Here is an 8413-nt window from a genome sequence, read left to right on the forward strand (position 1 = left end):
GAATATAACAGGCATATCAATGATTAGCAGAGATATAAATTTTCTAGAGGAGCCATTTTGGAGCTCCTTCAATTCTTAACCCCACAATTACATTTTCCTTTCTCTTTGTGGGTAAGTCTTGCTTTCTCACAGTTAGAACAAAACAGATCCAGCAACTCCTTTTGACACAGTCTGCATGTTATACTAATGAGAAGTGTTAGTTCTCCCCTTTGCTCATTTCCGCAAATTCAAAATGTTGTCTAGGCTAAGAGAGGTAGACTGAAAACTTGGCAGGTTTCCCAAATAGTCCCCATCCAAGTCTGTCATTGTCTGACTAAACCAAAAAGGGTCAGGTTTCTAGTGACATAGCAGCTGCTTCAGGTCCTCTTTCAGGCTCACCAGCAACCAGCTGCTCTTCTCTCACAAGCTCAAGTGTCTTCCCTGTCCTCCTGAGGAGATAGACACAAGCCCAGGGAGGATCTGCAGTGAACAGTGCAAGCACCTCAACTGGGTCTTTATGTCTTTATGTAGTGAAAAAGCAAATCAGGACATGTACTGCATTTTAAGGGAGCATTTCTAATGTTGTTTCTTGTTCCCAGTTGAGTAAAAGTTTCCTAGTTCTCCTATTTTTTCTTGCCTTGATTAATTGATCATTGACTGATTTCACTCATTCATCCTTTGATATTTAGCACACATTCAGAGTGATTATCTAAAGTGTAAGTCAGAACCATGTCACTCCTGCTCATAGCCCTCCATTGACTTTTCACCTCCCCCAGAGTAAAAGCCCAAGGCCTTACAGCAGCTGACTTCTGGCTCTACATGATCTATTCACCAATCCCCAACAACTCTGCCCTCATCTCTAACTTCTTTCTCTGTCATTACTCTCCTCCAGCCACACTGTCTGGCACTCTCCTAACTCAACCACATAGCTCACTCCCTCATTTCCTTCAGTTCTTTATATAAATATCATGATCTCAGAGAGGTTTTTCTAACTTCAATACAAAAAACACCCAGAATCGCCAGAAAATCAAACTGTATGGAAGTCCAACAGCCAAGGATTTAAAGAAACCACATTCATCCAGATGGGTAGGGCAGGCAGAGCCACAGAGTCAGGGCAGAGGACGCACTGTGGCATGGAAAGGCAGTGGCAGCAGAACAGGCAGTCCCACATTCACATGTGATAGATAAAAATTGGGAGAGATGCCCCTGGAGTGAACAATCCCAGCCCCAGGCCAGACCACACAGCCCAGGGTTCCAGCACTAGGAAGATAAAGCCTCATAACCTTTGTCTGTAAAAACCAGTGGGGGGCTGGGGTGGCAGAAGAAACTGCCAGTTTCTCAGGAGAGTCCTTTAAAGGGCCCAAAGAGACTTAGAACATATGCAAACCCACCCACTCTGGGAATCACCACCAGGGCAACAGCTAGAAGGGCTCCATGAGCATATGGGAAGTGGGTGAAGTGACTGGAAATGGGGTGAGTGCTGGAAAAACCTCCGGGAAGCAGATAGTGGCACTGTACCTTCTCCAACCTCTTCACTCACATAGAGCCACAAAGCGGTGAAGCAGATTGCCCTGCCCTGGAGAATACCTAAGGCTCTGCCCCATACAAGTTAATAGGTACGCTAAGACAGGGAGTCAAAGCAGCTCTACCTAATACACAGGAAGAAACATGGGGAGACTGCCAAATTGAGGAGACAAAGAACTGTGGCTGAAATGAAAGAACAGAACAAAACCCCAGAAAAAGAACTAAATGAAACAGACATAGCCAACCTATCAGATGTAGAGTTCAAAACACTGGTGATCAGGATGCTCAGAGAACTCATTGAGAATGGCAAAAATGTAAGGGAAGAAATGAAGATTACACTTAGTGAAATAAAGAAAAATCCACAGGGAACCAACAGAGAAGGGAGGAAGCTGGATTCAAAGCAATGATTTGAAACATAAGGAAGAAATAAACGTTCAACCAGAACAGAAAGAACAAGGATCCAAAAAAATATATAAAAACCAAGAAGAGTTTAAGAAGACTCTGGGACATCTCCAAAAGTGCCAACATCTGAATCATAAGGGTGCCAGAAGGAGAAGAGGAAGAGCAAAAAATAAAAAACTTATTTGAAAAAAAATAATGAAAAAAAAACTTTCCTAATTTGGAGAAGGTAATAGACATGTAAATCCTGGAAGCACAGAGTCCCAAACGAGTTGGGCTCAAAGAGGACCATGCCAAGGCACATCACAATTAAAATGCCAAAGGTTAAAGATAAAGAAAGAATCTTAAAAGCAGCAAGAGGAAAGCAGAGTTACCTACAAAGGAGTTCCCATAAGACTACCAGCTGACTTCTCAAAAGAAACTTTGCAGGCAAGAGGGGGCTGGCAAGAAGTATTCAAAGTGATGAAAAGCAGGGACTACAATCAAGATACTCTATCCAGCAAAACTATAATTTAGAATAGAAGGGCAGATAAAATGCTGCACAGGCAAGATCAAGCTAAAGGAATTCATCATCACCAAGTCATTATTACATGAAATGTTAAAGGGACTTATTTAAGAAAAAGATCAAAACTATGAACATTAAAACAACAAAATCACAACTACCAACAACTGAATCTAAAAAACAAAAACAAAAACAAACTAAACAAACAACCTGAACAGGAACAGAATCACAGGTATGGAGATCATTTGAAGGGTTATCAGTAGGGAGGCGGAAGGTAGAGAATGAGAGACAAAGTACAGGGACTAAGAAACATAATTCGTAGGTACAAAATAGACAGGGGGAAGTTAAGAATAATATAGGAAATGGAGAAGCCAAAGAACTTATAGGCACAACACATGGACATGAACTAAGCGGGGGGATTGCTGGAGGGAAGGGGGTACTGGGCTGAGGGGGGCAAAGAGGGAAAAACTGGGACACTGTAATAGCATAATCAATAAAATATACTTAAAAAAAGAACAGAGACTTTGGAGTCTCTAGTTCTGTCTCATGCAGTTAAGAATTTGACTTTCAGGGAGCCTTTATATTAAGATCTGGGAATTCCCAGAGGTCGTTCCCCTTAATAGAATATTTTTCAAGGAAATTGCCTTATCTGCAGAGAGGATATTAATATCTTTTCAAAAAGAAATATAACAAACCAAATCTAGCTTTACCTACATTAAAACCTTTTCAATTGGATGCAGAGCACTACTGAAATAAATTTATTTCCTAGTTCCCTTGGTGGGGGGGGTTGCTCAGATATTTATTTATTCAGCTAATATTTATTGAATGTCAATTAGAGGCAGGATTTATATATGGTACTGGAGATACTTTCTGCCTTCATGAAACTTACAGCCTAATAGAGGTGATAGACAATAAACTGACAAATGAATATATAATTACGAACTGAAAAAAAGCACTATGAAGGTAATAGAGTACTGTGATAAATGATAATGCAGATGGTCCTTGTTAGGTACAAGCCAGGAAGACCTGTCTGAAGAGATAATATTGACGCTGAAATTTGAGGATACAAGGAGCCATAACATATACAGAGACAGAGGCTTGGTGTGTTCTCAGAATGGAAAGGAAGACAAGGTGGCTGGAGCAAAGTGAACAAAAAGGGGGCACAAGGATTTTGAAGTCATGGAACAGATAAGACTGGATCATGGATTTCCTTGTAAGCCTCGGTGAGGAGCTTTGAGTTTGTCCCAAGTGCTCCACGAAGCCACTGAGGCATTAAGCAGGTGAGAACATAATCCAACTTACTTTTTTAAAAAGATCAATGTGGTTCTTCAGAATATGGTAGCCACTAGCTTCTTATGGCTATTGAGCACTTGAAATACGGCAGGTCAGAAATGAGGTGCGCTCTGTTTTCTTTCCAACTTGGGCCCAGCATAATAGTTCCCACAAAGGATGGCAAGAAGAAGGGCCGTGCTGCCATCAATGAAGTAATGACCAGTGAATACACCATCAACGTTTACAAATGCATCCATGGAGAAGGTTTCAAGAAGCATGCCCCTTGGGCACTCAAAGAGATCCAGATGTTTGCCATGAAGGAGATGGGAATTCCGATGTATGCATTGACACCAGGCACAAAAAGTTGTGTGGGCCAAAGGAATAAGGATTGTCCCATACCATATCTGGGTGCAGTTGTCCAGAAAATGTAGTGGGGATGGAGATATGCCAAAGAAGCTCTATCTGTTGGTCACCTACATGCCTGTCACCACTTTCAAAAATCTATAAACAGTTAATGTGGATGAGAATTAACTGCTGATTGTCAAATAAAGTTATAAAACTGACAAAAAAATAAATATGGGGTACTCTAAGTGTGAAATACACATGATCTGGCATATGTAAAACTGTACATTTAGAATTACATTAAAATGTAAAATATCTCATTTTTATATTGATTACATGTTGAAATAATAATATTTTGAATATGTTACATTGACAACATATTATTAATTTTACCTGTTTATTCTTAATTTAATGTAGCTACTAGAAAATTTAAGATTACATATGTGGTCACATTATATATTTCTATAGGACAGCGCTGCTCTGGCTATTATGAAAAACAGGGGGCAGTAGAGGCAGTGATGTGGCCGTTGTTGGAATTCAGAAGTGATGGGCTAATTGGAATAGGGTATGATCATGGAGAATAGCGAGAAGAAAATACCTTTGAGATACAGTTTTTGGTTGGGGGTTCTATAGAACTTAGTGGTGAATCAAGGATGATTCCCCCATTTCTGACTTGACCAACTGCGTACATTGATGATGCTATGTACTGAGGTGGGTAAAGCTAGGAAGAGTTGGCTTTGGGGTGGTAAGAGAACCCCAAGCCCTATTTTGGACGTATTCAGTTTGAGATACCTGTGAGACATCCCAGCAGAGGTGCCAAGCTGGCAGATAGTGATCTGAGACTGGTGCTCAGAGGAGAGGTTTGGACTACACTACAGAGAAAATTCTGAGTTCTCAGCCCATAAAGGTACAGGAGGTTAGGACGGTGGTATATATAGAAGACAGCCCGGAGACTGAGCCCTGGGTGGATTAATCAGTTCATATACCATAAAGACTGTTTGAGTATGAGTAGAAGACAAAGGGCCTGAGAAGGAAAGCAAAAGGAACAGAGACCTAAGAGGTAAACACAGAGATTGTGGTGTCATTGCACCAAGAGAGGAGCCTGAAGAATGAGAGGGATCTCAGCTGTGACCAATGCTGCTGAGAGATCAAACGGGTAAGCACAGAAGAATGTTCACAGGTTCAAGCAACAAGGAGCCATATACTAAGAAGCATTACAAAGCCATTTTCAGTGGAGAGGTGGGAGCAAAGCAAGGTAGAAGGTGGGAGGTGCAGTAGTAGCCTGTGAACACTTAACTCTTCCAGAAGTTTGGCTCTGCAAAGAGCAGAGAAAAGGAAGGCACCTAAAGAGAAGTCAAAGGGAAGAAAGGAGTGCAGGAATGACAACAGGTGGAGTGAGATTAATGACACAGGACAGGGAAGGGATAACCAGAGGAGCAAAGTCATTCAGTTCAAGAGGAGGTGAGATCTGGGACACATGTGCAGAAAGAGGATTTATCCTGAAGCTGATGAAGCTGAAGCCTCAGGCTCCTCACTGACATAGGTCCCTTCAAGACCTACTTTTTATTTATAATTTTATATTCTTTTCCTACAGAGGGCCCTCAAATTGTATAGGTTTCAGGCACTTGCCACACTCAGTTTTGCCCTGGCATGGAGGGACTAACTTTTGATAAGAGACAAGATAGCCATGTGGCCCTGTGTTTATCAAACTTCAGTTATGACAGTAAAGAAAAACAATGGAAAAAGTCTCAAGACTCTCCAAAATTTATCAGAGGAACCTCTGGAATCTGTGTCCCCCAGTTTGAGGATCACTGTTCTTGTTGGGACATGTGCCTGATTGGGAACCAGGTCTGAAAGCTTTGTCTACTTCACCTGCACCATGTACAGGGCTGGCCTCATGGCTGTGTGACCTGTGCTGTCACATAGGACCCTGGGCTGAAAAAGACTCATACTTGGGTTAATGCTCCACTGTCACTGTCTTGAAATTCTTCATAATATTTGAACAAGGGTACCATATTTTCATTTTGTCCTGGGCCCTGAAAATCACATTACTGGTCCTGGTAAATATTATGCTAGGTTTTTTAAAAAATTGAGATATAATTTATATACCATAAATACTTCAGGCACCTGCAAAACCTGCTTTTGCTCTGTCATGGAGGGACTGACTTGTGATTAAGCTAAGAGCTACTAATCAATGCCTCAGTTTCCACATCTTCACATAACCATAATGATAAGTCTCACCTCTTAAGTGGGTGGTATGACAACGAATGCAAAGTTCTGTGAGCTCCTCTAAAGAGGTGGTTCTCCCCATTAGGAGAGCTCTCACAGTTGTTTTGCAGACCACTACTTAGCATGCCTACATTTCTTGCAGCTGCTGCTGAGGCTTTCTATTCATAAGCCACATCAATATAATTTTTTTTCCTTTTCACAAGCAACAGCCTTTTCCAAATGAGGCTTAAATACACTGATAGCATCATCCTTTCTTCCCTAGCTACATTTGCTTGGTGGGGTTTGGGTCCATCAGTGACTGACCTATGTGGAAGATGTAGCAGATGCAAGTCCAAGACTCAGTTGGACAAAGTTAATGCTTTGGGTCCCCTACTTCTTATGAGAGTGCCTAAGACAGCAGCTCAGCAGCGTTAGCAAGAAAAGGGAAAAAGAGAGGCAGGTCTGTTTCTAACATTTTCGGGGCCCAACACTCAAATACAAACAAAGAAAATATTTGTAATTTATGCTAACAAACTATTGAAATGTTATATCCTTCTACCTTGGTAAATATATTTGCATAATGTTGGATAGATTTAAGTTTAGCATGACTTGACTCCTTGGAGTCCCTGCTGGAATATAAAAGTGTGAGGGGAACCAGCTCCAGTCTTCTCCATGCCTCTTCCCATTCCTGACTCACAAAGTTTTGGGGGGTATGATGTAGCAGTAGCCATAGAAGGACCAAAGGCAGAGATCTCACTCCTTTGGCTTGTGAGAGCATCCTAGTTTTTATTATTATAGGTATTCATTTCTTAATATTGGAAAAGATGAAGAAATTCTGGGGTCAAGTGAAGAAAAAGCTCAGGTTGCATGCACTAGCCTCTGTTCTGCACACTGTTGGGTTCAGTCTCACATGCTTGTTAAGGTCCTCTCTCAGGAATGGCTGCACAGCAGGACTGGGCCTCGTCCAGTGGGCTTGGCAAGACTAACGCAAAGGTGCAAGTAGAGAAGGAAAGGCATGGCAGGGGATTTTGAATAATGGGTCCTGAGACACTATATTGCCCAATCATTCTATGGGTTCTATGTTCCTTTCTAAGAACAGGATTAGGTGCTTCCTATCTGAACATGAGGTGTAGGTTGGTGAGCCCAGAATTTCTAGAAGTTGTGGTGAGGAGAGAAGTAGTGGACACTACTGTGATGGGTGGATGGATATCTAGATCCTGAGGGTATCTTCAGAGTTCCCACCCTAACAAGAATAAACTTCAGCCTGATGTTAGGCTACCTACCACCAGCAGGATGGTAAACAATTTAGCCAAGCTTCTGAGAGTTGCCTTGCTTTCTAGTATTGGTGTGGAAGAGATCATGAAAGGCAAAGGGAGCTGCCAGGGGACATCATACTGCCAGGTGGAAAGAATCTTTCTGATAATAAAGTCAAGACAATAAAACAAAGCCAACAGACTCAGGGAGACAGCAAGTGTGAACAAATAATCTGATGACCATGGACCAAGTCTTGCCGAAAATTAATAACTCTTAACACTTAAAGACAATAAATTCCTCCTCTACTTTTTCTTCTCATGAGTTAGTTTCATTTGGTTTTCTGTCACTTGCAAATGAAAGAATGCCCCTTAACCCCTGGAGTAAGGCTTCATATACCTGTTTGAAGAGTTAAGTTGAGTTGAATAGCACAGGAAATATCCTTCAAATTATTGCCAGTTTGTGAGTATGTTATAAATTGGATAACACTTTGAATAAGAACTGATAAACATTCTCTGAGAATCTGTATAAGCCCTTGACCAGAAGGATTAGGATTAGGTAAGCCATTTCTTCTAATGCCACTCCCTCTTACACTCTGCTCATTCCCCTCAGCATATACAAAACAACAGTAGCCTCCATTTCTCCAGTGTGGAAAGTAACGAAAGCAAAAAAAGGCCATATATATATATATATATATATATATATCTCCACCAACCAGCTGACAGTAAGACTGTTTTTGTAACTGACTCCCAGGATAAAGGGCATATTGTCTTAATTATATGATCACACACAAATACTTAGTGAATTCCTAGTAGGTGTAAGGCATTAGGATAAATACTGTGGCAGATGCAAGAAAGTAGAAAACATTGGTCCTTCCTTCAAGAAGATTATAAAGTTAATTGAGAGATAAAACCTAAATAGTGTATATAGGAAGTT

General features: G+C 41.1%; 1 pseudogene; it reads left to right on the top strand.

Moving 5' to 3' along the window:
- Window positions 1-3795: 3795 nt before the first annotated feature.
- On the top strand, window positions 3796-4183 carry LOC150012487 (large ribosomal subunit protein eL31 pseudogene; annotated as a pseudogene).
- The last annotated feature ends 4230 nt before the right edge of the window (window positions 4184-8413 follow it).

This window comes from Furipterus horrens, unplaced genomic scaffold, assembly GCF_987537825.1.
Source record: "Furipterus horrens unplaced genomic scaffold, mFurHor1.1.pri manual_scaffold_4, whole genome shotgun sequence".
Taxonomy (NCBI): Eukaryota; Metazoa; Chordata; class Mammalia; order Chiroptera; family Furipteridae; genus Furipterus; species Furipterus horrens.